Here is an 18693-nt window from a genome sequence, read left to right on the forward strand (position 1 = left end):
TACGGACCTCCAGAATGAATTAAGTACTTAACCCGAGGTACCACTGTATTCAGGCAGAGCAAACAGAGGAATGTCTGCATAATTCTGCACTCACTATTTCATTCTTACTGAAATGCTGCACAAAAACCTTCTCTGTGGTGAGCCAGCATAAGGATGGTGAAGAGTGCTAGAAGAGTACTTGCTCCCACTATCTTTAGCTCATCTTGCCAGCTACTGATGCAAGCAACAAATAGCCACAGGTCAACTCACAAAAAGATTCCTCTATCAATACAATAAGGTTCATGTACGTCATAAGGCAATGCAGGGCTTTCTGCAAACACAAATATTTGTTTGCATTTGGGTTCAGTCCAATGATTCCAGGGATGATCCTTTGCATGTATTGCCTGAGCTATGCCTGCAAAATAGGGGAAAATACTGTGGGTGCTACCTACCTGCCATAGTGACCCATGGGGCTCAGAGAAGGTCAGGTTCCACCTGCCAGTTCTAATTCCCAATCCAAATAAAAGGTCTGATCCAAAGGCACATGAGATTGCTGCCTTCCTGAAGCTGCACAGGTCTGGGTCTGGCAGTGCCTGGATTGGACAATAATAGGAACCACAGGTATCCCACTGTATGCAACTTGTGCCACTTTCAATGGGTCCCAATCCAGGGGGAGGGTTTCTGGGCAGCTGTCTCCAGCACACAGCTCCGTCACTGTGTGGCCAGAGTGGGATATTGCATCTACCAGCTCAACAGACGTCTAGTAACAAAAGGGAGCCTTAGCGTTCCATGTTGCTGCTGCTGTAGACTCTCTGAGTGAGCTAATCTGATAGTTCCCTGACTGCCAACCCACGTGACTCCAGACCACCAGCACTGGCTAAAGAAAGTGGTTTCCACAGGTGCTTGTGCCTCTTTTCCCAAGTTAGCAAAGGGAATCCTGTGTACATTCGGCACTTTGTATCATAGACAATATCCATGACTCAACTGCTTCAACTCATTGGTAGAGTTCTGCATGCATAAATCCCAGTCTGTTCAGTGAGCACTGAGATACTGTGTTTGCATCAGCATTATTAAGAACTGAGCAAGGGGGATTTTTGAGTGTTCAGTTAGGGACATGCAAGAAAGCCCCATTGTCTTCCTCGACTCCCTTTCCTAACTTTAAAAACCCTTGGAGGAGGATATGGCGGTGACAAGGGGGGCATTACTACCGAAGCGCAAAGCACTATTTTCCCCTACAGCTCTTTTCCTACTAGTCTCAGGATCCCCAACAAGAGTGGATGTTCTCCCACTGAAGGACCAGAGATCCTGAGACTAACAGTATGGTGAAAAAAGATGGCACTCTGTACACCTTTGGGAAGCCTTGCTGCCTCCCCCTTCTCAAGTAAAGTTGGGAGTTGTCTTGGGGAAGGGCCATGGCACACCTTCTGGAATCCTCCGAGTAAGACCTGACCTCCATAAAGTGTTCTCTCCAAGCCCCATCCCCCTTAGGCAATCCAAAAGGTTATATTAATTGATGGTATTAAAGCCTGCTGAGAAATGTACCAGTAGTGACAGGACCACACACACCCTATTTTCTAATGTAGGTCATCAACTAATTTGACTGAGCTGTTTAGGTTCCATAATGTCCAGAGTTTATCCTGGCTAACGGAGTCAACCAGCCTCATTCACCTTATTTGATAACCTACATAAATGGTGCGTAGTTCAAAGCGCTATGGGCCAGGTCTTGGAGATGACCTACATTTGACTCTTGTTTGGGGACTTCTATCGATATAATAATTTTGTTCTTTGAAGAAAAATGAGATATATATGTAAGAAAATTAAATGAGGCCAGTGAGCTGCTTTTGACTTGTCTGAGCAGAACCAGGTTTTGCAAGCCATGATTAAATCTGTTTGCGTGACTCTGACACAGCAGATAACATGGAATGAATATTTGTGTATAAGAAGAAGCAAGGAGGGTGAAGGAGCAGTGAAATTCAGAACAAAAAGTACTTTGGGGCCTGGAGAGGAGAATATCTAAAGAAGAAAGGGTCTAATCTACAAAATGTTACCCTATGCCATTGGAGTGCTACTTGCTTTCAATGCAGCTTTTAGTTGTAACAATACTCTAAGGACCAAACTGTTTCGAAAGGGGAATGTCAGGAAATTACTAAGGAGGCTGTTTCACTAGGAAGCAGAAGGTGAGAGGAGATTAGGGAGACGGAAGACAAGATGGATAGATATCATTAGTACCAAACTGAGGGGGCTATAAAGTAGAAGCAGCTCTGGAGTCTCTAGAGCTTATACACCACATAGAGAACAGACTGTTGAAAGCTTGTGAAACATCCACAATATGAACTCTGCAAGGAATTAACTGATAATGACTATGAAGACAACATTAATATACTCCCTTCATAAAATGCGACTTGTTCTTGTTATCAGAAAGAGCCTAGGTAATGCTCTTGTGTTAATGGCTGCATTGATCGTCTCTGCCAAAGTGGCAAGTAATACCTTCTGGAAGAAGTAACTCCCTTGCTTGGCTCGATCGTTCAATGGGAAATTAATATATATTAGAAAGTGTTAATGTGTAAGTAGCAGCAGATCCTTACAAGAATGTAATTGGAATTTATAATGAACCTGCTATTGGACCAAATTCAAGGTGATACTGTTCGTATCTAAAGCTTGGGACCTGTTGACTTACCCCATACGTGCCCACTCAATTGCTTCCATCTGCAGAACTCACACATTTACAAATACCATATAATGTTCATTCTGCACTTGCAAGGAATCAATCTTTTACTGTGGCAGCAGCCATGCTCTGGATTCCCTGCCTATTAATATCAGGCAGGTACTTTCATTGTGCTATTTTCAATGACTGCTCAAAACTTGGCTAGCCTACCCAGACATTTTATTCTGTGATGTTTGCTTGCTTTTACATTCTATTGATGCTATCTACATTTTGCTAATTTTACTGTGCTTAAAGTTTCTTGATTTTTTTCATGTTCATTTGGTGAATATTTCATGTAAAGTGCAATATGTAGTTTGGTGATTTATATACTGCTTTATTACAGTTGTCTCTAAGCGGTGACAGAGAGATGAACAAATACAATAGAGATCAAATCAGTTAAAAACTAAATATAATATCAGAAATAGCTGAAATAAAAATGACTTCACTAGGCACCAGATCTTCAACAGGGAGGGGGTTAGTTTGATCTTAGCTGGAAGGGAGTTCTGTTAGCTATTTGTGAAAAAATAGACTCCTTGCACAAGACTTGAATGTAAATCTTTACTTATCAGATTGGCAACAGTTGAACAATGTGTGTGTGTGTGTGTGTGTGTGTGTGTGAGAGAGAGAGAGAGAGAGAGAGAGAGAATCTATATATGAACACAATGTGTTTCTCTCCCGAGAGAGGGTTTAGTCCTTTTTGTTTTCAAAATTCCTTCATAGCAGTGCATAAATTATAAATCCGTAGCTTGCCTGTCCTTACAAACTCCTCCAGACAGTATCTGCCTGAAGGTCCCCCACTCTCACATTCTCAAAGAATCAACTAACAGAATAACCAGCCAACTGCCACCTTCTTTCCCCAGTACCATTTATTCTTTGTGAAATACATTTGCAATGCAGATGCAATACAAATACAAACAAGTTCCACAACAATTAGTTAAATAAAAAATAAATGCATCATTTATTTATTTATTTTTTAAGCACACATGTAGAGGTACATCTGATGGGCAGTGCAATCCTAGTATAGGAAGTCCATGAAATTCATGGTGAGGTAACTTACCTCTGTTCTAGATGCCACTCAGGAGTGAGGCTACTGCTGGCTGAGCCAGCCTGAGTGAGGGAAAATAGCCCGTGTAAGTTCTGCTGGTTTTTGCCCATGTAAATTCTGCTGGTTTTCTAGGTCACAGTTGTGCAGAGGGAGGAAGAGAAGGAAGTCGTCCACCCCACTCTACCCCATCACTCCTCTGAAATGCCCCCTTTTCATGACTTTCCTTAGTCTCAGCTGAGGCAGCTTCAGTAAAGAAAGCTGAACTTGGGATGAGGGACTTTGGCAGATATCCAGCTGAGCTGGAATGAAGGACTTCAACTAGCTGAGCCCAGAGATCTCAACCAGAGATCAACCTATACCAAACTCCCTTCATCCTGGCAGATCTTGGGTTTAGATAGCTCCTTAAGTCATATGCACAGAAAACAACAAACTACAGTGGTACCTCGGGTTAAGTACTTAATATGTAAACTGAAGCGTATGTAACCCGAGGTACCACTGTAAAGTTAATGCAAGTCTTTCAATGGTTCTTGTGGGGGAAATTCCCCCTGGGGGTTTAGGTATGGAGGCTCACACCAAATTCTCAATTAGTCAGTCTTTATTCAGTAATGCATTGCCGCATAGTGTCCGAAAGAGCCTGCAGAACATTACGGCCCACACCATATAGGCAATATAGGGAATGCATACATTATCTTCATTGTTACCGCTCTACCCAACCATCTTCTACCATCAGCAGTGGAGCAAGGGGGTTAGGGGTGGGCGGTCTGTCCCAGGTGTCACCACTGAGGGGGGTGACAAAATGCCAGGTGGCACTCACTGCAGGGCCTGCAGCGCTCCTGAGCCACGTGTCTCTCCCGGAAGAGACGTGGTGGTTTGGGCGCATGCAGGCTCTGTGCTGCCCCGCCCTTGGGCCCCGCCCCAGCTGCCCAATTGGCTTGCTCCACCACTGTCTATGCCAGCACCTCATCAATCTTCATGCAACCACAGTCTTTGAAAACACATCTTTTTTTTTTACTGTATGTATTTGCATTGCATGACCTTGGGCAATTTACTCTCTGTCAGACTATCCTTCTTGACAAGGTGATTCTGAGATGCCAGGCATGTCACCTAGAGGTAGGGGTGTATGAAGTTAGCAAGGCCTGTTCTGACCCACATTCGTCTTGGTCAACACTGTTTTCATTTTGCTGCAGTTTGGTTTCCACTCTAAACTATCCATCTCATGGTTTGCTGTAGCTGAATTTAAGACAATCAAATCATCATGTTGTCATAGCATAATTCCACAGCATTCATTTCAATGCAAAGGAAAGTTCAGAATAATGTTATGTATCATTTGTAGACTGAGGAAGGGAAAAACAAATAGAGATTACCAATTGTATTACCTAATGTCCATTCCTGAGCACAAACAAATATGCAAATTTCTGCTTCTGTTTCTGCTTGGAATGGAATTTTCAGCATTCCTTCTTGAGCTCCTTGAGTGAAGGGAGGTTCTAAATGCAATAGATAAATACCGTATTTTTCGCTCTATTGGACGCAGTTTTCCCCCTCCAAAAATTGAGGGGAAATGTGTGTGCGTTCTATGGAGCGAATGCAGGCAAGGAGCTCCCAGCAGGGAGAGATTGTGCGGGGCTAACGAGGAAGCCAAAGCAGCAAGCGGGATCCATCCTGCTGGCTGCCTTGGCTTGTGACACAGCCACGCGCAACCCCTCTGGCAGGAAGAGGCTGCACGGGGCTATGGCTTCTTTAGCTTCACGCAGCCTCTCCCGGCAGGGAGAGGATGCACGGGGCTAAAGAGGAAGCCAAAGCAGCCAGCGCGATCCATCCCGCTGGCTGCCTTGGCTTGTACCATAGCTGTGCGCAACCCACCGGCAGGGAGAGGTTGTGCGCAGCCTGTATGCTGCTCTTTGGGGCTGGGGGGGGGATTTTTTTTTATTGATTTCCCCATCTAAAAACTAGGTGTGCCCTATGGTCCGGTGCGCCCTATGGTGCGAAAAATACGGTATATAATGATGCTTAAAGCCTTCCCACTGAAAGAAAGCAAGGCAGAAATCCTACTGGGCAGACACAACAGCTCTTTTCATCCTAGACTTAATTTCTATTCTGCCCTTCCAAATGATTTGAGTGGTTTACAACACTGAACATTGAACCCAATTAAACTCCACAATGAAAACTGATGATGACAGTGGCAAAAGATTGCGCACATAGCCAGGCGGCCAAAACTACAAACAAGATTAGTGGTAATCAACTTAATTTGTGAATGGCTTGCAACAGTGTTTACTGTAAAATACTTCCAGAAAGGTAGCAGAGGTGGTCATCTGTGCACTTCAATTTTATGGCGATCACAACGAATGCTCAGTCTATCTGATACTTTCCTTATTCCTCCATTACCTTTAATAGGGTCTCTCCCTTGACCTTAATGGATGGGTGAGTTCATAGGGGAAGAAGAACTTTTTAAGCTATGCAGGTTCCAGGCTGTTAAAGAGCTTTTATAAGCTAATAACAGTATCTGAAATGGGACCCTAAAGGACATTGGCAGTCAGTACAAAGTGCCACAAAACTGGTTGAATATACACCTGACTTCTAAGTCCTGCTGGGAGATGAACTGTGGCACTTCATATCAACTACAGTTTCCAAACCACCTTCAAGGATAACCCAAGACAGAATGCGTAGCAGTGGTTGTCATTGCATGCCAAAGGATCTGAACAAATCTGCCTCTTTCAGATGACTTTTTAAAGGGATTAGATTATTTAATGGATTATAAGGCCATCAAAGGCTGCTAGTCATGATGGCTGGATGTTGACTCCAGCATGCCTTTGACTATCTCATCTGTTTATGAGCTCTGGTCAGGCACTGGAGGGAATGTTGGACTCTATTGTTTTCTGGGTTGATTCAGAAGATCACTTATGCTCTCAAAATATTATGTAAGATCCCAAATATGTAGACCTATTAGGAATTTCACAGTATTTTTGGAGTCACAAGTTAAGCATTGCTGCATTTCCCCACACATTTACTTGGGAGGAAACCTCATAGAATTTGATGGAATTCTGAGTAAACATTTGCTGTGTTTTAGTCCCATTACCCTGAACAGAAAAGCTGAGTCTTTGCTCCACTTCACTTCCCACCCATCCCCATGAAAATCATTTGGACTTCAGGGTTGAATTTTAGTTTTTCCTTTTCATCTCTCTAAGTGGTTTTAGGCTTAATTCTTCCCCACAATTTCTTAAACAGGAACCAAAAAAGTAAGAAACAAACTTTTTCTTGTTAATTTGCCACCTGGCAAAAACGATCAACAAATAGAAGAAAATGCATGTTTGCTAAGACAAAATGAAGTAGCAAATTAAAAGTATTTGTCTCCCTTTTTCGCTCTTTAAATTTGTTATTAGCTAATCTTGAAGTACAAGGGAAATGGTAAACTCATTGTTCAAGCTCCAGGAGTAATAAAGAGGAGAAAAACAGGTTGATTCATGCATGGCCATCTCTTACGGTGCTTATGAGGGTTCATTCACTCGTGGATATTGCTTGTCGAGCTCAATGTCGTTGATTTTCAGTGTAATATATTTTTGCCTTTTTCATCCATGCTATTTGATAACAAGGGTGTGCGATCTACAGAGGGAGATAAACAAAGTTGTAGGCTACTGTGCTTATCACAAAAAAATTAGCTGGTGGCGCTATGGTCTAAATCACAGGGCCTAGGACTTGCCGATCAGAAGGTCGGCGGTTCGAGTCCCCGTGACGGGGTGAACTCCTGTTGCTCGGTCCCTGCTCCTGCCTGTGGAAATGGCTATTTGGGAAGCTCTATTCTAGGTGAAAGGGACGTGGGTGGCGCTGTGGGTTAAACCACAGAGCCTAGGACTTGCTGATCAGAAGGTCGGTGGTTTGAATCCCCGCGACGGGGTGAGCTCCCGTTGCTCGGTCCCTGCTCCTGCCAACCTAGCAGTTCGAAAGCACGTCAAAGTGTAAGTAGATAAATAGGTACCGCTCCGGCGGGAAGGTAAACGGCGTTTCCATGCGCTGCTCTGGTTCGCCAGAAGCGGCTTAGTCATTCTGGCCACATGACCCAGAAGCTGTACGCCGGCTCCCTCGGCCAATAAAGTGAGATGAGCGCCACAACCCCAGAGTCGGCCACGACTGGACCTAATGGTCAGGGGTCCCTTTACCTTTACCTAGAAGTCTATGATTGTCACACAATACTTGTTTACCACCAAGGCTAATATGAACACAGTTACCAGCAGTGCTTTATTTTCTTTAAAAAAATGTTTAGGGGTACTCCTATTAAACGCTCGCTTCTGTCTGAGACTCAGGAAACACCGTGACAGGAAACGAGACTGCCATCGGGGGTAGCAACAGAACTGATGATTCACCGTGCTAGAGAAAAAACTAAAAAAAATTAGTTAGATTCACAAAATGTTTAGGGATATCTGTACCCCTGCGTCTCCCCCAGAAAAAAGCACAGGTTACCAGTAATGTTCTGGTTCTCTTGGGCCCCTCCTGAGAAACTGTTTCTTGAGCATCCATCATGGTTTTGCTTGTGCAAAGCTTATGTGGGAGTTATACAAGGGGTTATACAATGCCTGCCCTTTACTGAGCATTCTTTCCAGTTCATTTGCCCGGAGGTTACATGACAGTGAACATTAATCCTGATTTGCTTGCATGGACGTGGCACATCTTCCCAAATCAGTCATTTATCCCGCGCTTTTTAGCTCACTTCCCCCATTCCTTTCCTAGATACAAAAACTCTGTTTTGTCGTTGCACCAGAGCAGGTTAATCACTTTAGTCGTGAAGCCTGCATTTCCAGTTTGCAACTGAATCCCTCCTGCAAAACGTTGACAGTCTGAAGGTCACCCTTGTTAAACTTTTTGTTGTGAGGAATGGGGAAAGTGGGGAGACGGGGCAATGTTCTGCATTTTAAAAAGCCAAAACACCACACAAGGCTGCCTTGGGTGGTTTCTCCCCTATATTTCTTGGGAAAGGGACATGACTCATTAGGAGAGCCTCTGCTTTCTATGCAGAATGTCTCAGGGTCAATCCCCACCATCTCCAGACAGGTTTGGGAGAGAATTTCTGTCTGAAATCCTGGAAAGCGGTAGCCAAACTAGACAATACTGAATTAGATGGGCCAATGGTCTTAAGAAGAAGAAGAGGAGGAGTTTGGATTTGATATCCTGCTTTATCACTACATGAAGGCATCTCAAAGCGGCTAACATTCTCCTTTCCCTTCTTCCCCCACAACAAACACTCTGTGAGGTGAGTGAGGCTGAGAGACTTCAGAGAAGTGTGACTAGCCCAAGGTCACCCAGCAGCTGCATGTGGAGGAGTGGAGATGCGAACCCGGTTCCCCAGATTACGAGTCTACCACTCTGAACCACTACACCATACTGGCTCTTATACTCTTAAGCAGTATAATGAATCATCTTATGTTCCCTTATATCTCTTATGTTCAGACTTTTATGATCCCATTCCCCACCCCCGGCATGTTTAGTGGGGAAACTTTAGCTACTTGGAGATGCTGCTTGATTTTCTTCTGACTTTTTCACCTTTTGAGGCTTTGTGTGACTTGAGCTCCTAGAGTTTCTTTCTCCTCTCTATGGCCCACCTTTCCTCTATCTCCTGTAGATCAATTTAGCCAATTATCTCAGTTGGATAAGCTCAGTTGGTTAGAGCATGGTGGCAATCATGCCAAGGTCGCAGGCTTGATCCCCATATGGGACAGCTGCATAGTCCTGCATTACAGGGGTCTGGCCTTGATGATCCACAGAAGTAGAAGAAGAGGAGGAGGAGGAGTTTGGATTTGATTTCCCACATTATCACTACCCTAAGGAGTCTCAAAGCGGCTAACATTCTCCTTTCCCTTCCTCCCCCACAACAAACACCCTGTGAGGTGAGTGGGGCTGAGAGACTTCAGAGAAGTGTGACTAGCCCAAGGTCACCCAGCAGCTGCATGTGCAGGAGCGGAGACGCGAACCCGGTTCACCGGGTTACGAGACTACCGCTCTTAACCACTACTCCACACTGGCTCCCTTCCAGCTCTACAATGATTCTAAGATCTTGTTCTCTCCTCTATTTTGCCTCAGTTTGAATAAGGATGGACAAATCTGTCAATTTCAATTTAACTTGGTTTCTTATTGTTCTCAAACTCAAGTTCAGCTGACCTCCTCAGCTTGCAGATTTTGAAAATAACAAGTCCTTGTGAAAATCTGCAGCACCGGGACTGGAAGAACCATGGAGACCATGCTGAACTATGCTGCCATGTCACATTGGTAAACAGAAGCGCACCACAAATTTATGCCATTAGAGGACAAACACCATTAGTCCCTTCAGCATGCTGTTCACATCCTGTCTGTGGCACATCAACATTGGTCCAGGCCACATCTTTCTCTTTGCTCCTCCTTTCCTATCAATCATGAGCACATTGGCACAAAGGCAAGCGAGATCCAAACTAGATGTGACATTAATTTTGCGAATCCTATTAACATGCATGTTTTTTGTGTTGTTGTTTTTTAAAATGCAAATGGCAGCTCAAGGCTTTGTTGTTGTTAAAATATTACCCTTCCTTGGCCCAGTCCTGATGCTGCTTGCCCCTGGTGGCTATTTACATAGTAATAATAAAAAACAAAGAACCACACACATTAATTTGATTTATGCAACAGACTTTGTGTCTACTTTTGCCCAAAGGCAGAAAGGTCTAAGGTGGTTGCATTGTGGCAAGAAAGTACTGTATCGAGGGCCTTGAAAATATACCTCAAAGTGCTACTGCTTACTGAACACGAAAGAAAAGCAAGTGAAACTGGTACTTACTGTTTGTATTTTCATGTCTATAATTCTATCTAATATTTTATGGGCCTTCAAAGGCTTGACTTCAATGGTCCCAAAGTAACAGTAGTATCCTTTGGTCAAAGTCTGTTGATCCCCTGGAGCCACAGGGGCTCTTGAACTGTAAGGACTGTGTCATGTTCTATTTTCTTCCTCAAGCACGTTGGCTAAAATGGTACTCAAATGAACTGTTTCATTCATGTCAAGCTCAAGACTGATTTAAGCAGGAAGGAGCTCTTTCTCTTTTCATTGCCTTGAGTTCTCAAAGGCTTCAAGAGCACTAAGAGAGGACAGCATAGATAATACATCTCATAAGATAGGTTGTGGGCAATGAAGCTAGTTTTTTTTTTTTTTAATTGGTTTGATGTTAGACTATGGCTGTAATCCTAATCCACTTACCTGAAAGTAAACCCCATTAGACCCAGTAGGGCGTATTTCTCAATAGACATGGTTACAATCAGGGCTTTTTTATCCAGAACTCAGCAGAATTCAGTTCCAGCACCTCCCAGGGAGACGCCATTGCCATTATAAGAAAACAAGCAAGGTGTTCATGGTGAGTTCCGGCACCTCTTTTTCTAGAATAATAGCACTGCTTTAAAAATGCTATGTAAATTGCATGTAGGCTGCAATCCCAGAGACATTTACTTTGGAGTAAGTCTCATCAAGCTCAATGGGATTTATTTTTGAGTGGACATGTACAAGATTCCGAGCGAGCTCTCTTTCCTCTTCTGGTGTGGGTGCCATCGCCGCTGCAACTCCAAGATGGGCAAGTTTGTGAAACCAGGGAAAGTTGTCCTCGTCCTCGCTGGGCATTGCTCTGGACACAAAGTTGTTATTGTTAAGAATATTGATGATGGCACCTCTGACTGCCCCTACAGCCATGCTCTGGTGGCTTGGTTTGATTGCTACCCATGCAAAGTGATGGCCAGCATGGGCAAGAAGAAGATTGCCAATCATTCCAAGTCCTTTGTGAAGGTCTCCAATTACAATGACATGATGCCTACCAGGTACTCTGTTGATATTCCCCTTGACAAGACTGTTGTCAACAAGGGTGTCTTTAGACGTAAAGCCCGGCGAGAGGCCAAAGTGAATTTGAGGAGAGATACAAGACAGGCAAGAACAAGTGGTTTTTCCAGAAGCTCTGATTCTGAGTGGCATGCATTTGCACCAATAAATATTATTGTAAAGCGCCCCCCCCCAAAAAAAATTGCACTGTTCCCATTGAAATCATGACTAGTTTGTTTTCAATTTGACTCATATTCAACTAACTGAAATGATACAGCCATGCAGCACATTGGATGCATTTACAGTGGTGCCTCGCAAGACGAAATTAATTCGTTCTGCGAGTTTTTTCGTCTTGCGAATTTTTCGTCTTGTGAAGCACGGTTTCAAAAGAAGTTTTGGAAAAGCTTCAAAAATCACCAAAGTCTTCAAAAACCTCAAAAAAGGCTACCACACCGCGTGCAACTGCACCTCTTCAAGCAATGCACCCTGGGTATTAACGGTTTTAAGAAAAAGGAAACAAACTTGCAAGACATTTTTGTCTTGCAAAGCAAGCCCATAGGGAAATTCGTCTTGCGAAGCAACTCAAAAAAACCAAAAACCCTTTCGTCTTGCGAGTTTTTCGTCTTCCGAAGCATTCGTCTTGCAAGGTACCACTGTATTATATTCCTTTGGTTTGTCAACTGTCAGAAAATTCTCTGGAGGGTTCAGTAATCCCTCTCATTGACAACTCTCTGGCAGGGCAGGGCGGGGGACAATAACTGGTCATCCACCTTTGCAGGATGCATTGCCTGGTTACTTCAGTCTCTTTGTATCTCTGCACGTAGTCATTTGTATGCAACTTGCTCTCAGCTGTGCCCTATTTGTTTCGTCGACTCCTAGTGTATCCTGTGGTTCTGTCGGGTGGCTGCCAGCATCTCCCATGGCCAGTTGTCCAGGAACATACAAAGAAAAGGAAATGTTTCTTACCGTCTGCCTTTTATTCAATATTTACAGAGAGAGGCTTTGGAACCCAGCCTCTTGGATAATGGTGGTGTCCCGAGTGAATCTCCACCCCCATATCTCCCATTTCCTCATTCGTCATATCTATGGGTGCTGCTATGTGCTTTTGAGGTCTTTGCTTTCCTACTTTCAAGGCTCGCCGGGTTCTGGGAGAGGTGGGGTCTGGAATGCTTTCTAAAGACACTGTATCCATCAGCTGTTGCCTCCTTGGTGCTTCCTCTTCCTCCTCCTTCTCTCCCATTATTTCCCAACTTTCCCAGCTCATCTGCCTCTGAGCTGTGACCTCCCTCAAACCCCTGTTGTATCTCTGAACGGTCTCCTTCTTCTCTGGAAGGGTCAGGCTGGGAAGGTGGTCTCCACCATTCCTCCTCTGCCTAGTCCCTGACAGGTGTCTCACTTGATCTGGGCCATGCTAGCATAGCTGCACCAATGTTTCCTTTACTGTGAAGTATTGCATAAATGACTGTATATTCATATTCATGATAGTTGCAATAGCCCATAGCTCCATGTGCATATGGGTCCAAATGTACACAGAAAGCGGAACATGACCAGAACCTGTCCTCTCATTGCAGCACTGAGTGGCTCTCTCCTCACATATTACACTGTTGCTGAAATTACTGAAAGTGAGAAAATGTTGGTAACATACTAAATGTAGGATCAGAGGCATCAAAATATCAGTCTCTGGGTAACAGCAGGAGGAGATTTGCCCTCACCCACTCCTGCTGTAGGCACCTATTTGGTCCCTATGGGCTTTTTGTATGTTCTTATGAACATAATGAATTCTGCAAGAGACCTAAGGGAAAGTTTTTCAGGCATCGCAAATTACAGCCATAGCTAAAAACATGAAGCTCATTCATAAATTTAGTGCTCATTAATAATGCTGGTATTACTGTGATGTCAATTTAAAAAGAAATACAGCAAGTTGACCAATTTCTAGTGGCAACCATATTTTTTAGTAAACAAATTCCTATTTTCTGTATTGTGACTTAAATGTTGTATGTTTGGAGATTTGTTGCATTCATCTAAATGACTGGGAATTGCTTGCAAATAGTGCTAACCCCTATATATCCATTAATTTATTCATTGCTACTGGTGATTGCATTATGTTAGACAAAACAGAGTCATTTAGCACTCTGGAGAGTTAAACCATGCCTAAATTAAATGGTTTTCTACATTTTCCCCCATTCCAGAAACAGGATGAAATTAATGTCCTATGGTTGTCTAGGTGTTGACTTTTCCCCCTAAGATGAAAACAAGTAAGAGTCTTCTACTGCCCTTTAGGTAGCTGAAACGGGAGGTGTTAATTGCTTGCCCAGTGAAGAAAATGCTGAGATTTTAACTCTGCCTTAAATCTTAATTGTGACCTTTATTCTCCAGACCAGCATCTTTTATTTCAAAGAGAAGCAGACAAAAATAAGTGTGGGATTCCTTATACACCCTTTATCTCTGTTATAGCACTCAGCTTCTATTCTTTGTCATTTCTTTCTCAACATCTATTTTTGCCACACACCCTTTCATGATGTTGCATTTTCATTGATCTCGGTCTGCTCTAAATAGCAGACATAAAGTGCAGCGTCATTCAGCATAAGCAGACCTGAGTAGAAAACGCATTCCTGCCCTTTTTTTCACATCTTCCATTGACTGCCTAACACTAACACTAACACTAATCCAGAGATGTCTGGAGGTGGTTCAGTATTTGCTAGTGTGAGTCTTTCCTTGGTGGACAACAGAAAATGTTAGCTTATATCTTGATCAAGATAGCAAACTTTTTATAAATGAATGGAAATGGTTTATTGAATATTTACAAATAGCTTGTACACAGATAAGAACATTGGCAAGATTATTGTAATAACCTGCAGTTTTATAAGAGTATATATTTAAAGCAGATGAATAAATGAGCAAATTAAGTTAATTTGGATATGAGAAGATATTAAAAATAAATTTAAAGAACCGCAGAAAGAGGGGGAAGGAAGTCAAGTTTTGAAATTTTAGAATGATTATAAAATTATTGAAATGTATAAAACTGAAAATCATAAATAACAGATAAAATCCAAAAAAGGAAAAGAGAAAATGTTAGTTTTTGGTCATTTATCAGTAGAAAAAATTCTGGCAAGTGGATACACATCAGCTCTTCAAGCTGTAAATTGTGGTAAATACCTTACAATTAAGATGTGAAGTGTACACATTTTTGTAGACCAATAACAAGGGAAGGATACTTTTGGGAAACTAGGCTCAGTGTCTGTTCATCATTGATAATGCGGTGTTCCTTACATATCCAGGATGTGGCTTAAATTGCATTGATTTTTAGATTGGACATTTTGTGTGTGTGTGGTCAATTTCATGTTTCCTAGCTATACACTATTATGCATGAAGTTTCTGTTATGCGCTGTATATAGGATATATTCTGATATTTGCAACCTAGCTTGATTATTCGTCTGGAATCAACCTTCTTTTACTTATGAGACTGTAGCTGAAAGTAAACAAGAGAACGTTCTAAGTGACAAAGCCTGAAGAATGCATAACAGATATAGGGTGTTGCAGTCACAGGGGAGGCACTTTATAGAGTATATCAGACCGTCATTTGAATATTTCATTTGTATTTTTTAGGGCAAGTCAACACCCAGCTTGTACCATATGGTTCAGCACAAAAACCTTTCTTTCTTTTGAAATCAGCTACTTTCTGACTTGTCTCCCTCTGCTGTACCCTCTATAAAACCAAATTAGCTCCTAGATAAATAGCTCCATCTGATTCATTCAAGTTCCAGAATCACTAAAGCCTAAGAATCTTGAACCTAAATCTAAACCTGTTCAAATGGCCTCTCGTTGTTAGGCTACAAACTATGCTAAGAAAGAGCATAGCTGCAATCAGAGCTTTTTTTTCAACCGAAACTCAGTTCCGGCACCTCTCAGGTGGGTGCCATTGCCATTACAAGAGAACAAGCGAGGTGTTTATGCTGGATTCTGACACCTCTTTTTCTAGAAAAATAGCACTGGCTGCAGTGCACCTTTCCAAATGCACTGCTGATGATTCCTATTCTCTGAATGCTGCTTTGTTGTTTCCCCCCATCAAATGAGCCAGCGGTGTTCAAATTTTCTAGCTTAATGCAAGAAAGGCTTTCACTCTTGCTAGAAGCTTGGCCTTGCCCTCACCAGTTCTGGAAGGCTCCTATATAAGAGTCCTGTATGCACAGAGACTTTGCGCCGGCCCATTAGGGGAAATAGGAAGCTCCAAACATATATTTTTTAGATGTCCTTTTTATGTTGAGATTCGTAGAGACACCTTTGATCCTTTGCTGAAGAGGCTCGCTGGTCTTTCAGACAAGTCTAAACTAAATTCTCTCCTCTTAGGCAAAGATCACAAGACAACCTGGCTGGTAGCCAGATTCTGCGCCCAGATTTGTAGGCACAGATCATCCTCTAGAATAAACTAGCTTACTAGGGAAATGCTGAAGTCGCCCTTTGGGGTGCCTCAGGGTCTATTTTTATGCTAGCCCTAATCTCAGTTGTATGGGTGTATGTATATATTTCAATTTTAACTCATGAGCTATTGCTGCAGTCTGCTCTGATTGTATATTTTATCTTTATGAATGCTGTTTTTATTGTGTTATGCGAGCTGGTCTTTGACCGTAATAAATTATCTATCTAGCTAGCTTAAGAGAATCCCTGCATATCTGCCATGGAACCCTACAGACATCTGTTAATAAGTAGATGCCCTTTATTATTGACAGTTCATAGAATTGTAGAGTTGAAAGGGAATCCTTTGCCCAACGTGGAGCTCCAACCCACGATCCTGAGATTGAGTCTCATGCTTTACCGACTGAGCTATATAAGTTTCTTGATTGAACCATTTGGAAAAATTGAGATACATTAAATGACTAGAAACTCTCTTGAAAACATACAGCAAAGAAATTAATTATTCTGGTGTGTATATATCTCACAAGGCAACCCAGTGGTTTTAGTCCCTTTGTCTCTCTTCATTTTATTGCAAGGCACGAAACTCAAAATAGTTTCAGTAAGTAGTTTTTCTCACTCACGCAGAGCAAAATGGAGCGGTGGAAGATCTGGCTGCTGTAGTGAGGAAGAGACGACAAAACAATGACTTTTATAATTGAAAACTTTGAGGACTGTGAGTTCAGAACAGCCAGCAAAGCTTTGCCTGTTGTATTTGATCCCACTTTATTGACATGCTTTGGTATCTGTTTAGTATATAGAGACCATTACACAACTGATTGGATACGCTGGGCTGTCAAATAATTTGATTTCACTGGAGCATGGTGTCTACAAATATCGGTTGGGGACAGGTTTATGGGCCCTCCCGCATCTTGGAGGCAGCAGTTGATGGTTTGTGCAAGTTGGCTTCAGGCTTGGAATTGCATTTCTGGTTGTGCTATGCCTTAACAGAAAGAAAGAGGTTTCCATTTTTCTGCCATAAAATGAAAGCAATAATCAATGTACTCTACTATAAAATAAATAAGACGGTATTGTAGATGATAACAATTAAAATTATTATTTTTTTCTTACCTGCACTGATGATAGTCATTGTTTGGATGGGGGGCTTTTATCCATTTCCGCAGTCACACAATCAATCAATCAGTAGCTGAACTGGGTTCCATGCAGTCACAAAAACAAATGAACCGAAAAAGCCTCAAAAACAAAAATGCAAAATAAATAGCAAAAATAAAAGCGCCAAACTCAATCCGTTCCGGAAGTCCGTTTGACTTCCGAAATGTTCGAAAACCAAGGCTCAGCTTCTGATGGGTGCAGGCACCCCAGAAACAATGGCCAACAGCCGCATCAGCCGTTTGGCTTCTGAATAACGTTCAAAAACCAGAACACTTCTGGGTTTTTGACGTTTGAGAACCAAGGCGTTTGAGAACCAAGGTACCACTGTATTAGCAAATAATAATTAAACAGAAATTCACCCTTAACAATTACAATAAATAATATCTAAACTATAATCAAGGAAAATAACAGCAAGTCACAGTGCATAAAATAACACAATACAAATCGAGAAGCAAAGACATATAACAGAAAATTATTTTAAAATTATTATTTTTTTAAATAAATGATGCATTTCCCTGGTTTTCAGTTGAAGTAATTGGGTGGCTACCAAGCACATCAGACTGGTGCACACACTGATTTTCTCCCTTTTATCTTAGAAAATAAACACTTGTGGTGCTATGACCTAGAAGACCAGGGTCTCAATCCTCACTCAACCATTAATCTCACTGGTGGGACCTTGGGGTTAGTCACTTCCTCTCATCCTAACCTACCTTTACAGTGGTACACCTTGAGCTCATTGGAGAAAAAAATGCTACATAAATATACTGAACAGATAAATAAATAACAGTGGGGAGGCTAACCGTTTTGGAGCCAAGGGCCACAGTGACACATGGCCAACACCTCTGAGGGTGCATTTCAAGATCGACAGGGCCAAAGTGGTGTAACAGTTCTAAGGTGATTTTGCAGTTGTGAATTAGGTCCCATGGTTTGAATCTAGATCATGCAGTGTGGCCAAAAGGAGACATAATTTCTGTTCCTAAAGAGCAGTTATGAAACATGTCATTGGGTGGGTGGGTGGGGGAGGGAGAGAGAGAGAGAGAGAGAGAGAGAGAGAGAGAGAGAGAGAGAACAAGGCACAAGAAAATCATAAATGAAATATAATCTCTAAAAACATCAGGCACCTACACACATCAGACACTTGCAAGTGTCCCGATTTCACAGGGAAAGTCCTGGAATGACAGAAGCCATTCTGGTTTCTGATTTGATCCCAGACTGTTCCTCTTGCCCTTTTTGAAGGATGTCCACCTTTTCATCTGATAAATGTTGGAGAGGATGGAATAGGATGTCCCTCTTTTCATCAGTGAAAGGTTGGAGAGGATGGAATAGAATGTCCCTATTTATATTCAAGAAACGTTGAAGGGGATGGAATAGGATGTCCCTATTTATACTCAAGAAAGGTTGGAGGGGATGGAATAGGATGTCCCTGTTTATACCCGAGAAATGTTGGATGGGTTGGAATAGGATGTGTCCCTCGTTTCATTGGATAAATGTTGGAGGGGATTCATGCATGCATGTCCACACACCCAGTATGGTCCCGGGGCCTGATGGTATATGATAAAGCTGTCTTGCTGAAGCTCAGCTGGTTCAACAGTG

The 18693-nt window shown here is 42.4% G+C and overlaps 1 protein-coding gene and 1 pseudogene across 2 annotated transcripts in view; both read left to right on the forward strand.

The window, feature by feature from the left end:
• Nucleotides 1-18693, forward strand: part of GPC6 (glypican 6) — a 794510-nt gene that overhangs the window by 144526 nt on the left and 631291 nt on the right. The window lies entirely within an intron of this gene.
• Nucleotides 9677-11722, forward strand: LOC128411946 (60S ribosomal protein L27-like; annotated as a pseudogene).

Source organism: Podarcis raffonei, chromosome 4 (assembly GCF_027172205.1).
Source record: "Podarcis raffonei isolate rPodRaf1 chromosome 4, rPodRaf1.pri, whole genome shotgun sequence".
Classification (NCBI taxonomy): domain Eukaryota; kingdom Metazoa; phylum Chordata; class Lepidosauria; order Squamata; family Lacertidae; genus Podarcis; species Podarcis raffonei.